Consider the following 14,956-nt stretch of genomic DNA (forward strand, 5'->3'; position numbering starts at 1 on the left):
TCCCACGCGGTCAGGAAACCCAAACAAGGGTGGATTTATTTTGGTTGGGAGATCTGGGAACTTCTAAGAAGAAAAAAAAATATAATCTAAACACAGAGCCTGAGCCTTGAAGGTTGGCAAGCCCAACGGCCATTGTCAAAATGTTACGTGTTACACGTGGAAGTGCATGCACAAAGGATTTCTGTAGCCAAACTGGGAATATCAACCTCTTTTTGGTTTGCAGCTTTCTATGAGATTTTCAGTGGACCCTTTTACAGTGAATTTAAGTAAAAAAGGGTCAACTTGCCTCCCTTTTTTCTGCCCTCAAGGACTTTTCCCAAAGATTACTATGCTAGGTCACACCACATCCCACCAGTGCAAAGCGAGGGAGAAAAGTGCATTTTGCTACCCACTAGTGATCTTTTCTTGAGGGTGGGACACAGCAACTGTTTAACACCACATGAAAATGCCACACAGCAGCTCAGGACAAGAGCAGGAGGACGGTATATCTGCTAGGAAAGGAGCCAGAGGAAGTTGTAAGCAAGAACATCATTAACTGGACTGGAAATCAGATGGTCCCTGCTCTTCTGCTCTCCTTTGCGCTTTAAGGCTGGGTAAGGGCTGAAGTCCCACCCCGCCCCATGGAGAGGCACCCAAGGGTATCTGGCACCATACATGGGGCCACGGAGAAGTATAACACAGCCATGAAGCAGGGATACACTGGAAAGGGGAGGAACATCAGTCTCTTCTTCTACTTATTTTGGCAGGCAGCCTACTAGAGCCTGAAACAGGCAAGGAATAAACCTTCAGGTTGCCATCAGCTCATGAGCAGGTGGAGTGCAAAGGTGACTTGGAGCAGAGGGAGGCAGGATCAAACCCTATGTGTTTGTGATTCATCAACATCAAAGTGCTCCCAGAAACTCAAAACTGATCAAACATCTGGCCGGGGCCTCTTCTCAGTGTCAGATCAGAGAGAAAACCAGTCAAAGTCTTTTTTGGTCCTTAATGGAATTCATCTCCGGAGCAGAAGACAGGGGCTCCAAGTCATTGTGCAGCCTTGGAAAATAGTTTGTGGCTTTCTAGGAAATGGCACATATTAAGATTTACAGGAGAGATGAGGATTAAGCTGTTAAAAGTCTGGGAGAACAAGAAATGTCAGGGGATGCTGTCAGCTGCAGTGATCCCCAAGGCCATGCTGGGCAATCCACTGCTGGCTTAGGGACCCCTCTCTCAGGCTGGGACAAACTAGGATTTGGAGCTGGAGGAGGCTTGCAAGCAATTCAACCACAGCGTAACCTTGTCAGACCCTGCTGCCTGCTGGGCTGCCGTGCTCCGCTTGCACTGGAGCTGCAGGGCAATCCACACCTCTAGCCACTGGAAGGAGGGAGTCAGCAAGGAAGACTGGAGATTGACATTGCCAAGTGACCTTGAGATCCAGCTGTGCACCCAAGCACACCCCATCCTGCAACGAAGCATGGGGACCCCGGGGAGCCACAGTCACCTGCTCTTACGGCTGACCCTGCAGCACTGCCTCTCCCCAGCTCCCCAAGGGATGGGGCATTTGTGGCATGGCTCCCAGCTAGATGGAGATTTTCCATCTAGGAAAATCTAGACGTACAGGAATACTGACTGCCTCAAACCTAGAGTATTTTGAATGAGACACCCAAGGTTCTTGAGAGCTGACTGTGAGCGTGGCCCCATGCGTGATAGCTTGTCCTGGCGATCCAGCCTGCTCCTGCTTAGCTCACGAGAAGTGGGTCACACAATGCCTTACTGCATCTTCAGGGGCTAACGCTAAGTCCCGACCCCAGATTTGGTTGGTGTTGGATCAACACACTCCTTTTATACCTTCCCTGTGTGTCTCACCCCTCTCGCAATGCGTGACCCTTCCTTCTCCTTCACGGTCCTACCAGACCGGGACTTGAGACTTCAGTCACTCCCCAGCCCCTTTCAAATTCTCCCTAATACAGCTTTTTCTCCCTCATCCATACCACGCAGTTTTACTTTGCCTTTGCTGTCTGTTAAGCTGCATTCAAACCTTCTGCTGTTATTCATACAGCAATCAACAGTAGCAACAAAGGGGATATGCATGACTCTAATTACCTGTGATACACGGGACTAGACTCCGTGACTTGGGAGGTCTTTCCCAGTCTTATGTCCCTACTAAAAACACCCAATGCACTAACCAAAGCTCTTGACTTGGCTAAACAATTTGACACGATCTCTACGGAAGATGCTCTCTGTGCCAAGTGACGCTGCATTGCTGTATGGCCCTCAGTGACCCAGTGCTGTGACCACAAGTATCACCAAATACTGACTTGCATTTTTAATGCAATAATCAGTTCAGATGCATGGCAACGGGACCACTAGAAACCATCTACCAGGAGAAATGGGTAGCTTGCCCCAATGGGTTGTGAGTAGCTCACTAGTGTATCTATACTCAAATAATGGCAAAGATCCCTAGCACAGATGTTTAAAACAAAGATTTGCCTAAGAACAAAATGTTTATTTTACATTTGCATAAATCCACATGCTATGCCCCACTGGTGCAGTTATCCCCACTGTGGGAACTGATTTGGACGGGGCCACTCGCAGCACGAGGGATGACCAACACCAACTCTTGTCATCCCCTTCAGCCTGTTTGGTCCTCAGAGAAACACAGCTGACCTAACCAGTGGCACGAGGTGGTGCTGAGCTGCAGACCCTTCAAGTTATCCCCTCTTATTAAAAGAAACAATGTCTCCTTAGCTCCCCACAGCTTCTGCCACAGCCCTCTCGCTCAGCGGCACAGCTGGGCTGCAGAAATCACCCCACGAGCATCTCTCCCTCCTGCAGCACATGGCATGTCCCCACCTGGCACTAGTACTTAAAACCCCCTTAAAAATATTAATATTTGGAAGAGGACAAGCTACTGGTAACTTGTGCCAGGAAGGTCAAGACAAGCAGCTCTGAGCCACCAAGCCGAGCTGGTGCAACATCGCCCGGCCAGGGTTAGCATCACAGGTTCAAGTAGTGTGCAGGCACCTGTGCAGGCAGCAGCCCTCCTGCCGGGCCCTCTGCCATCGCCGCAAGGAGAAAGGGGATCAATCTGATAGTTTTAGCTCCATTGAGATCTCTCTGGTGCCTGGCTGGCAATTCTAAGCAGGGAAAATGGCACAGACACCCATGCCGGTGGTGGCTCCTCCGTGCACGGACAGGGGATGCTCATCAGATTGCTCCCTGGGGGCCAATCTAGAGGGAGCCGAGTCTGAGACACCCCGATATCCACTGGCACTGGGCAGAGCTGGGATTCAGCCTCTCCCGATACCCAAGGCACCGGGAAAGCCCAGCTCAGCCATGCCCATGAAGTGCGGCGCGCAGGCACAGGCACCACACCCCCTTCCCGGTAGAAAGGGCGAGCGGTGCCGGGGTTTTTGTTAAGGACAATGTTTTAAAATCCCCAGCCAAATAAAAAAGCTGGGAGTTCAGCTTTCCCTGCGACCTGGCTTGCCTGGGAGAGGAGATTTGCTAGCTCGCTCCCGCATCTGTGTGTGTTGTATTGCTAAACCGCTGCCAGGGCTATTATTAGAAACAATTGTCTCTCCTGGAAATTTTATATAGAGGCTTGAAACAACTTTTCTCATGCCCTCCCCAGCAGCGAGCAGGCTAACAATGCGGCCGAGAAATCCTCCTTACGCGGAGCATGTCTGCAAGGCATGCAGATACACCCAGACAGGCACAGTTTGGAAACAGAGCTATTTATTTGTCTTTTCTAGCCCTGGATCTGTAATAACTTTTCTGCCCCTGATTTAGGAAAAGGTGCATAGCGGAAAGGAAAAACAGGCCAGGGGCTTTACCCTTTGCGAAGCCCCCAGCTCTGCATTAAACTTGCTGCAGCCATTTGGAAAGGGAAGGAGCAGTCCATCTTAGCAGTCAGTGGGGACAGGCATCCAGATTTCTGGGGAGGGGGGAAGAAATCACAGCACCAGCTTCTCTCCCCCACACCCTCTCCTTCCCTCTAGCGCAAAAAAACCCAGCCGCCGAGCTCGTCTCCCTTACTCGCCCACCAAATTCAGGATTTGGGGGTTGGTTTGGGTTTTGGTTTTTTTTTTGGAAAGGCTAGAGAAAGCAGATGCTGCCCACATTTCTCTCTGTTTGAGATAAATGGAGGGAGGGGGGCGTGGAGCAACCCGCACACTGCGGCTGGGCTTTCCCCGCGGGGCCGGGGCTGGAAGGGGAGTCCCGGCCCGCCTCGCCTCCCCTCCGCAGACAAAGACCCCGTTACCTTCTCCCGCTCCCTCGGCGGCTCCGGCGGCCCCTCAGCTCCGAGCCCGGGGCGAGAGCATCCCCGCCGCACCAGCGTCGGCAGGCCGCGGCTCTACCGCACCGCATCCATCGCCCGCGTCTCCGCGCTGGGATGCGCGGGGCCGGCGCGGCCCTTCCCTCCGCTCCCGCCGGGCTCCCCGGGCGGTCCTAGGGCGGTCCCATGCTCCGTGCCGGGATGCCGTAACCCTCTTTTCCCCCCTTCTTCTTCCCTTTCCCCGCCTGCCGGCCCCCGGCGCCCGGCTCCTGCGCGGCCGCCGCCGCGCTGCGAGGCTGCGAGGCTGGAGCCGGGGAGGGAGAGGGAGGAGGAGGAGGAGGAGGGGGGCGGTGGGGGGAGAGGAAGGAGGAGGGAGGAGGGCAGCGAGCAGCAGTTGGCGCTGGGTCATGTGAAACAGATGAACCCGGCTTGGGCCTGCCAACATCTGGGCTCCCCCTCGCCTCTGGGAGGAGGATGAAGGGATGGAAGGATGGGGGGAGGAAGGGCGCGGGGGTGGGAGCATTCATCCCCCCCTCCCCGACCCACGCGTGCACACATTGGAATTATAATGGAGAGGGGCGAGAGCAGCGGGGATGCTTGCTCCGAGTGCTCACGCAGCCCCAGCAGGGAGGAAGAGGAGGGCAGCGAGGGCCCTGGGCACCCATGGGGCTGGGCAGGCAGAGCAGCTCCTGCCAGGCTGCAGCCCTGGTGCTGGGGGACACCCCCGATTTCCTCCCCTTCCCCCATTTGGGAGAAGGGTGCAACTCGTGATGGTGTAAACGTGCACACACCAGCAGAGGATGCTGCCCGGGAATAAAGCGTCTTTACAGACTGCACTAGCTGTAGCCCTGCTGCAAGGGTATTGCTATGAAACAATTAGATCAGTCAAGAAGGACAATGTGTGTGAGCCTCCAAAAAGTGCTGATTTTTTGGCTTAAACAAGCACAGTGTGAAGCACCCGCACTACAACGCCTGTGGTTAGAGCTCTGACTTACTGCTGCTGCTTTGCCTCCCCATCAACATTTTCTTTCTGGGACTGGGCTTATTCCCACCAGGTAAAACCCTGAGGTTGTGCCACGCTCTGGCACAGGCTGGCCAGGAAGAGGTCTGCTTTGGGAAGGTAGGTGTGGAGGTCAGCCCTTTCCTTCATTTCTTTTCAGTTAGTATTTATGCCACCATGAGTCTGCTTGCGGCGAGGATGGAGCTGCGGCTTATGTGGGAAATAGGAAATTTCCTCTTTGCCCTGTAGGAAGATGACAAAGTCGCTCTCCCAGCATGGTGGTGGTGAACGAGCTGGATGTCTGATTTTAGCTGGGGGTGTTTCTGGGTTTGATCTGCCATCAGACTGAAAGCCAAGACCATGCCAGCATGGAGATGCCACAAGCCTTGATATCCTCCCCTCTGCAATGGGCTTGGGGGCCCAGTGGGCTGCAAAGTGCTTTTGGGTGCAATAGGCAAAAACTAGAGCATGAGCACAGTTCCCTCTCCTGCCTTTAAGGGCACAGACATTATAAAAATGGAGCTGCATATGCAGCCACAGGCAGGCTCACCCATCCAGCTTGCTCCACCCAAGGGGCTGGCTTTGATTAAGGGGATAAATATAGAGGCAGCTCTAGCCTCTGGCTGCTGAGGGTTAACAGCAAGTGGCTGAGGTGGCCCAAGGAGGTGATCCGAAGGTCAGGACACAGTGGCAAGAGGCAGCAAAGGTTCCCATCTCTGGAAAAGCAGGAAAAGCAGGGGGACCACAGCTACATTGCAAGGGTAAAGATTGGGTTTTTCTGCGTGCATCTAATCCACATCTAGATCCGGCCGCTGAAGTATGCCCAAGAGGCAAACCACCAAAACACAAACTTGAAAACCTCCTGGAATTTTAAACCCATAGCTTCAGAGAGGGGTAAAACTTCAAGTTGCCTCCTAAATTCTGTTTTGTTCTTTTCCTTCAACAGAGGTCACAACATATCTCAAGCAGGTTCTGCCATCTTCAGTGGCGGTGGCAAAGAAGAGCATGTAAGCCTGAACCCCAGCAGTGGTTCAGCCCTGCTCCTGAACCCTGCTCAGAACTAGCAATGAAAAAATCACCTTCCCAGGCTGACTTTCACTAAAACAGGAGGTGAAGCTACTTCAAAAGTGCATTCACCATGCAGGTGCCTGCTTGTGCTTGTTGCTCTATAAGAATATGCCAAAGCAACGGACTTTGCCCTTGGGGTAGGATGATCCTTCAACTAGCAAAGCCTCAAGGCAATTTCCCCACCCATCTCTGTATGGCACATGTTGCCCTTCAAGGTAACTCATCCTCTCCTGGCAGGATCTGCCTCCAAACCCAGAGCAGAGCCAGGGTGTGGTGCAGCATTATTCAGCTGGTGATAAAAGAGCTCACCTGGTAGGTTAAAGAAGCAGCAACACCGATTGGAAGCCTCTAATTGGAAAGTAATTGTTTCATGCATAGCAGCAAAAACTGGAAAGTAAGGATCACTCTGCCCAGAATTGCAATTTTCAGCTTTCAGTGCAGGTGTGGGGAGTTTCATTAGACTTTGCTTGAAATTACAGACTCCCTGCAACAGGCCAGTCTCTTCCTTTGGCACAAAGCCTGGATAAACAGGCATGGGTTTTGGACTAGTCTGGAGGCAGCAAGAAGGCATCCTTTCTCATGCCCTGTGTTATGGTGGGGTTGACTACCAGAGGTGCCCAAAGAGCATCCCATCACTGTGTGATCCTAATACTGTCCTCCATCATCTTTGGGGCATCAGGTGGTTTACATCACAGGGAAGGACCTGAGTTACAGACCAATTGACTGACAGGTGTCATGTCACGGAAATAGTTTGGGGTAGAAATAGATGGGGAGCCGTTGGTTTCCCAGGTGCAATGGCTCAGCACCTCTGCAGCCTTTGAGCCCCGCCATGCAGAAAGAGAGGCTGGATCATCACACTTGTGAAACTGCAAGGTGCATCCTCCTCAGATCCCTTTCCTACCCATCCAGGACCACATGCCCAACACTCCCCCAAAGTGAAGTTCAATATGATTTGGTACCAAGGCTTAAAATTTCCTGCAATGGTGAGAGATATTCCTGATACATTTCCTTAATCCTGTAATTCACAATGCAACATTTGTAATAAAAATAAATAACTGGTCTGAGTGAAGATAACATCCTCTAAGGCACCTGATGGAGCTAACAAAGAACTTAGAAACAGGGACTGTTTCTTATAACGTGGAAAGACAGTGGAGCATTGTCCCTGCCAAGAGTTGATTATGAAAGCTCATCCAGAAAGAGTTGGTTTTTCCCCCAGAACTGGACAAGGAATTTGCTCCAGATCTTCTCACCTGTTCACTGCACACCTCCTTACTAGAAAAACCCTGGCCAGATCTGGGCTGATTTGCTGGTGGCAGGGTGGTACCCTGAGATACAAGGGCAACAGTGTGGAAAAGAGGGTCTGTGGAGGGTATAGACCAACATTTGCAGACTATTTGGGGTCTGTAAGTAGAGAGGAACAGAAGTTCTCAGAGTGGCTGCAGACCTTAACAATAAGAAAACCTGTCTGGGGTGGAAGAGCGGGAAAAGCCTCCAAGGGGAAGATCATGCTTTTTGGGATCCATATCCTTCCTTCCAGCCTTGCCCATTTCAGGTACATCAGTGAGCTGGGGCAGCAGAGGATGTTAAAGGGCCTCCTGGATGAAGAGCAACTGCTGTCTGCAGCTACGTGGCATTGCTTGCAAAGCTCTGCAGCCACAGTTAACCCATCCCTGCAGCACTCCCATGATGTCAGGGAGAGCTGCCAGCCTTGTTTCACAGATGGGCAAACACACATGAGTGCAGAATGGCGCTCAGGGCTGTTCGGTGTGTGGGAAATCGAGCTAGTAAACTGGGGTGGCACCACTCCATGGGGTAGGTGTACACTGCTGAGCGTGCAGCCTGGTGTGTCCACACCTGGGACAGCTTCAGATGGTTGCTTAGATGCTGGTAGCTACGAGTCCACCAAGGCTGGGACCACTAGCCCAAGGAGGACACTGCAGCCTGATAAAGCATCGTAATGCACACAGGGCTTGCTGCTGGCTCAACGAAACAACTGCCAAAGCCCCCACCAGCTCAATTAAAGCCGCAGAAGGATGGCTGTGTTGCAATGCAGAGGCAACACCTTGTGCCACCCAGAGTTTGCTCTCCTCTTCTTCCTCTCCCAGACATACACACTATAATTCAGATTTCCTCAACAGCATCCTTTCAGGAAAAAAAAAAACCCATTCGCCTCATGCACATTCCTCTCTAAATTTCCTAGTTATAATTCAGCAGTGGTAGCAAGAGTCCTTTTCTTCAAGGAGCTTCTGTAATTTCACAAGGGCTCTGCAGTTGTCAATACTCAAACAATATGGCCCGGTAACAAACATCTAGTCTGGAGGCAGCAGAGCTGCTGTCATTGCAATGATTAGAAGCAGGTGATAGCTGCGTTTCTTCCAAGCTGGTTCGTATCATGGCAAGTCCCAAAAAGAGAACAGTAACCCAAATATTTAACTTTGACATGCACAGAGGGAAGCCTCCAGCAACCAGATGCTTCTGTGCCACAATAACAACATGCTGATTCCTTTTTATTGGTTCCTGATAACAAAGCAAGGAAGAAACACCATGGCCTTGCGCTGGAGAGCTATTGTTGACAATTCATTTCCACTCTCGTTAGCAAAGATTAAAGTATCAAAATACTTTACAGGGAACGTGGTGATAGGACTGTGGGTGCCATCAAAATGTGTGAGCTGTTACATGAACATTTCTAGTATTTTCAGAAAAGCTTAATGAATATTGTCTATCCCAGAACTGCATTAATTAGCACTAACGGGTTGGAGGAGATGTCATGTCATGAAGTAATATTCACACTTACACAACAATTTGCATCCATAAGTGGTGCAGTGCTTTACAGAATTCAATGTCATTCCCCCGTATGGTACATCTGAAACCCATGGAAGGTGAGGGAAAGGCTTTCAAAGAATATTTAGGACTTGCTGAAGGTATCTAACTGCCTACCTCCCTGTGGGAAGTGTTTAAGGGCCTAAATCCCATTGATTACACAACTCTTAAAATATTTCAGTGGCAGCAAAAGATTAAAAAGCCCCGAAACTTAAAAAGCAACATGGACCTAAGTAACTTGGGAACTGAAATCCATTTTCAGAGATGATATAATCTGTTAGGCACATGAATCTCACAGTAAATCAATGCAGCTGACTTACTCTAACCATGACAAGGGTCAGTCAGCCCTAGAAAATGAAGTGTCAGGTTAGCCTACGGGTTAATTCATGCGGTTCCTCTGACATTCATGGTATAGCACTGTCTTGTCTGCTCATGAGCTCTGATGTAGGTTGGCTGGAGAAGAAGCAAGTGTCCTCACCTCTGTTCAGCTGAGACAATCTGTATCCTCCATGCAACAAATATGCCTCAATGCTGGGAAGCAGAAAAGGGACTGACGTGACCCAACTGGTCACCCAAGCCACCAGGCTGCTCTCACCCATTCCATGGACCAGGGCCAGCAAAAGAAAGATGAAGGGTTGTGTGTATCGCTACCAAACCTCTCCTCATCACCTCATTTTCCCTCTATAACAGGTTGGGATGAACTGTGTCCTTGAGCTAATTCATGATGAGAACTTTGGAAACCAGGTGGAAACCACAGGGATCTCATTCAGAAAAGAAAATTGCAATTACTCAGGAGCAGGACCTGAGTCAGATAACCGGGTCTGGACCTGCAAACAATTTAGAGGATAGAGCACATGCGATACCAACTGTCATGGCGCAGCACACTTCAAACTGGGAAGATGTCCAAGTTTGCTGAGTGAACCACGAGATATTTCTAGTTAAGCCTTCCACAGAAATGCTTCACTTCTGAGATGAACCATGGGTGTTATTTCCCATGCCATGCTTTCATTAATTTCCAGGACAATCCCTTAAGTAATTGGGGCACAAAAGGAGGGGGGAATGGGAGAAGCAGGACTTTAGCTTTGGACAAAATAAGCCTCCAGGGCGTCTGATTAATTTTCACACAGACTCTGCTTAAAGGATCTCTGAGAGCTGAAGAGGGAAGTAAGCAGAACTTGACCTTCCCAAAGAGCCAGTGCAATGCATCCTCCCTTCATTAGGTGAAGAAAGTGCACGCCGGCAGGATTATTATGCAGGCAAATGAAGCTCGGTCTTTGCGCGGCAGCTGAAACGGATGGTGGGCACAAGCCAACTCCAGCTGGTTGGTGCTGTGACCTGTGGGCTGGCAAATCCTGCCTGCTGCCTCCAGCTCCAGCCTGGGGCTGATGCGGAGAGGGACAGGATGCACGTGTAAGTTGCCCACATCCCAGTTATCTCTGGGTAATTCCAGTATCCAAGAGGCCAAACAAAGTGAATAGCTGCATTGTGCATAAGGGAATAAAGATAAGCCGGGTGTGCCACCAGCCCTCCCTGGGTGACCCATGCCTTGGTGGGGTGACGCCATGGAAAAGGGCTGTTCTTGCAGTGCTCCCCTTTTCACCCACCAGGGGCTGGGGATAAGGAGAAGAGAGAAGGATGTCTTTGTGATGGAAAGTGCTGGGAGCCATCCCTGTCCTTGCAGGAGGAATAGGAGGGCTGAGGGTTCCCCTCTCTGCTGGAGGTCAGGTCCTCACCAATCCCTTCTACCCTCCCATGGGGCAGAGGGGACATGTGGGACCCCACTGCCCTTTTCTTCAAACCTGAGCAAAGCTCTGGCTCAGGAACTTCTTGCTATTCCCAGAATATTGCCATTTTCACCTGAAATGGATTGAAAACAGAACAATGCAGGAAGGAGTGGACATGGCGGAGGCCTCTTCCATCTATAAAATAGGCTGGGTGGTGGTGGGAGATGGGGAGGCCTTGCCCCAGGGAGAGGAGGAGCAGGGGCTGGTGGAGGAGATCGGTGGTGGAGGCATGGAAGAAAACCAGAAAACACTCATGCTGTTGGTGAAGGGCCCTGTTTGGCCGGAGGAGACCTGGAGAGATGCTTGCCGACCATCAACATGACCACAGTGCAGACAGAAATAAAATGCAACTAATAAGAGGAAATCTCATTCCTACAAAGGCAAGTGGACCAACCTCATCGATGCAAGGGAACTGCTGAGTAAATAGCAAATGAGTAAATGGCAAGAACCTGAGAATAAGACTGAAGAGAGGTGAGATTATTCTCCCCACCCTGTCCTCAGATGTTGCAGTTGACCGGTGCTGGTGAAAACCACCCAAAAGCCTTCTTGGATGACAAAAGGCAGAACAGGTAATTGTGAAGGACACCAAATGAGTCAGCTGAGAGATCCAACCCCAGAAACATGCCTCCTGTTAAGCAAAATCTACATGTACCTCTTGCATGGAGCTACATAATGAAGTGCTTTCTTTTGTATAGAAGAATAAAACAAACTAATTATCATTTGTTTGGCTTTTTGCACTGAAGTAGTCTTTGTACTTTGCATGATGTCAGATATGAAGAAATTTTTTGTAGTTTTACACTGCCTTCTACTGAGGATTGCAAAACTTACACCAGTTGGAAAAGCTTTCTATTTCAAAGGGTGCCACATTTTGCAGAAAATCCAAAGAATGTTCCAAAATGGCATCAAAATAATTATTAGCAGCTTTTGCTAAATAAATTTTACAAGATCAAAAGCCAGTTAGACAATGCTTTCAATACATCACTGCAGCATTAAAAAAAGGGCTCATGAGGTACTAAAGTGACATAGCCAAATGACAATTTTAGCATCTGAAAAATGTGCTGTTAGCTTGCTTTCCAATTTCTGTTACTTTTCGGTCATACTTTTGTATTTCTTAAAAGGTTTTTCTCTCCTCTGTTCCTCGCCCACAAAAACAAAATCAGGGAAACCTCCTGGCTGTAGTAGGAAATAACTGTTCTAGCCAAAGCTCTTATAGGTGTTAGTAGGGGGTAGCCTAATTTCAGATACAGGTGTGGTTTTTAAGGTAACCTTTTCTTCTTATTGAAAGTTTTCATTGTCTCTGTGAGGCAAGATCATTACCTAAGTTGAACAGATGGGAAAATGGAGTCATAGAGAGATCAATTTACCTGGGTAAGATCCCATACCAAATTGGAGAGAGACCTGTGACAAACCTTGTGACACCAAAGCCTTTGTGCTAACTCGAGACCCTCTTCTTCTCCCAGCTAACGAATCGGTGATTAACAAAGGCTGCTCCGTTTCTGACAGTTTAATCGGCGATTTTTACTTTACACTTTGGTTCACTTTGGCTTTTTTAATCTTTATGAGGCAATCCTTTCAAAGAGAGGAAGCAAACAGAAAATAAATCTTGGAGCATGTAAGCCCTCATGTTATAAAAGTGCAATGAACAGATCTTATTTGCCAGAAAATATTTATCTGACCAATAATGTTTGCATTTAGGCCCAGTCAATTGCTTTAATAACAAACACCCAAATTACATTTAATATGAAAACATTTAAAATGGGCTCAGCATCTTCTAAATAAACATAGCACTAGTCATAATGGTGCTCTGCTAGAGTCAAAGGCTCAGTGTTACTTGATTTATTGTTTAACTTGAGTCTAATTGCTGCGTATCTGATGTCTCTGGGAGCATGGGCTTCTATCACTCGTCTGAACACAATTTCCTTTTCATTACTGAAGCACACCAGGAATAAAACCCAGCTCTCCTGATACCCTGTCCAGGGCGGTCACCACAAGACTATTAACCCTCAGCTAAGAAGATTGAAGTGCTTGATTAATTCACTCCATAAAGGTTGCTCATTTCCCCTCTGTATGTGGTGGTGGCCTGGTTTCTGAGTACCCCGTGGTCTGCACAGTTTGCTCCAAGCAATGTCTCTGTGAAGTCTAGCTGTGTTTGCATGGGGCCACACAGACCCAGAGCTGCTAGAGACCAGCCCCGAAAAGGGCAGGAGAGTCTGGAAGCGGCCCATTGATCGGACTTAGCAGCCCTTGATGGCTGCTATTTGGGACGGGAGAGTCTTGGGTATTAATGCTTGCTTTGAGGACTCTTATGTCTTTCACCTAAGGGCTGTAACAGGCCTTGCAGACACATGCGAGGCTGTAGGATAAGTGGCATTGATACTTCCCTCACAAAAAAAGAGGTGAGAAGCTCAAATTCATACATCCTGAGGGAGGTCTCAAACCACAGAGCCCCTGCTTGAAAAGGGTGAAGCTTTCACCTACTAGCTGTGGCTTCAAAAATGCTCCCCTTGCTCAACTTTTCAGCCCCTGCTCCATTTTTGCATGAAAGGATGGAGGTGCCTGCCTCCAGGTAGCATGCTGCTTCCTAAAAAGTCAGCATTAAACATCCAGTCCCCACTTTGGGTATAGCTCTAACCTGGCTGACACTACCTCAAAGATAAGGATTTGCAGGCAAGACATGGGCCTTACACTGTAGCACCTTTTCCCCATGACCACCTTGACTCCTGGAAGTGGGAAGCAGGAGATATTTTGTCTCTGAAGACTGATCAACCCCATCAACTGCTCAACTACCAGCAAAACCAGTACTTGTTAGCTATTATAATCGTAGTTTCTGCAGCTCCGTAGCATTGTTGCAATCTTTGGGCTACAGAAAACCAGGTGCCTGTTTTTGGGATGGGGAAGGATGAGTTTATGCTCGGTTCTGTTCTCTCCCACCCATTTCTCAGTGACATTTTGCCTTGTGCTATCCCTCTATCTTCACCTATAACATGAGTTTGGTCATAACACACTTCCCTCTCTCCTGGGAGGACTGTGAAGTGTAACTCATTAAACTCTGCGAGGTGAATATAGACTTTGGACGTAACACATAAGTCAACTCTTGCTAAGGTGATACTTTCTACAATGACTCCTTGGGCTTGTTTTATTTAAAAAAGGGGGAGAAATTATATTCAGATACCTATAGCAGCATATGCCACCAGTCAGATAGGATACACGGCAATTAAGCTATACAACAAACTGACTAATGTTTGGGTTTTGGCTTTGCAGGAACACTGTGATGGTGACTGCAATCTTTGTTTATAAGATTTTGAGTACATTTAAAACATTTTCAGATTAAGTGTGTTGGAAGGCTTGTTATTATAGCAATTGAACAGGCTTAAATACAATCATGGTTGGTCAAATGCATATTTCCAGGCAAAACAAGAGTTTCTGTAGCAGTTCTCTTAGAAGGCTGCATGGGAGGAAGAGGGGAAATAAAACCCAAATGCTTCACGGTCCCTGTTGTTTGCAATATCACTGCTAAGGTGCAGGATGCAACCAAACTGCGCCTCCAAAATAGGTACAAACACCTGCAAGGAGTTGACTGCATTCATGCACTATCCTTTGCACATTCAGGCTGTAACGAGGGCAACTAATGATAAAAGGATCCCCTGTGCCTCGTCTGCCAATTGCTTGGGAGCCACCGCTGTGGATGGGGAGCACATCCTCACTGATGTCCCACCACACCGGGGGTGGGAGGGCTCTGCTGCTCTCCAAGGACCGTGCCTTGGATGCACCCATCTGAGGGGTGCATGGGCAGAGTGGGGGTTGCACATTCCCAGTGGGTTCGGACCATCTCAGAGGGGCATTGATGCTATTTCCCCACTGCAGCAGCTCAGGCTCTTCATTTAGAGCAATGCTAATTTTCCTGTCCCCCAGCTTGCAGGCAGACACTTCTCCCCCTCCTCCTCATTCCAGAGGCAGCTGCCTTTCTGCAGTGACAGTGACCTTACGATCTGAGAGCGCAAGGTTGCCAAATCTCATGATAGATGA

General features: G+C 49.1%; 1 protein-coding gene across 5 annotated transcripts in view; it reads right to left on the reverse strand.

Moving 5' to 3' along the window:
* The window catches only part of FRMD4A (FERM domain containing 4A), a 211,169-nt gene that overhangs the window by 149,161 nt on the left and 47,052 nt on the right, over window positions 1-14,956 (reverse strand). The window contains exon 1 of one of the 5 annotated variants that reach the window (XM_072858174.1): window positions 4,244-4,430. The exons of the other annotated variants lie outside the window; for them this stretch is intronic. The gene's annotated coding sequence lies outside the window, so the exon portion shown is untranslated. Of the gene's footprint in view, window positions 1-4,243; window positions 4,431-14,956 lie in introns of those variants that run through there. 5 annotated transcript variants of the gene reach the window in all.

The sequence above is a fragment of the Ciconia boyciana genome, chromosome 1, assembly GCF_034638445.1.
Source record: "Ciconia boyciana chromosome 1, ASM3463844v1, whole genome shotgun sequence".
Classification (NCBI taxonomy): Eukaryota; Metazoa; Chordata; class Aves; order Ciconiiformes; family Ciconiidae; genus Ciconia; species Ciconia boyciana.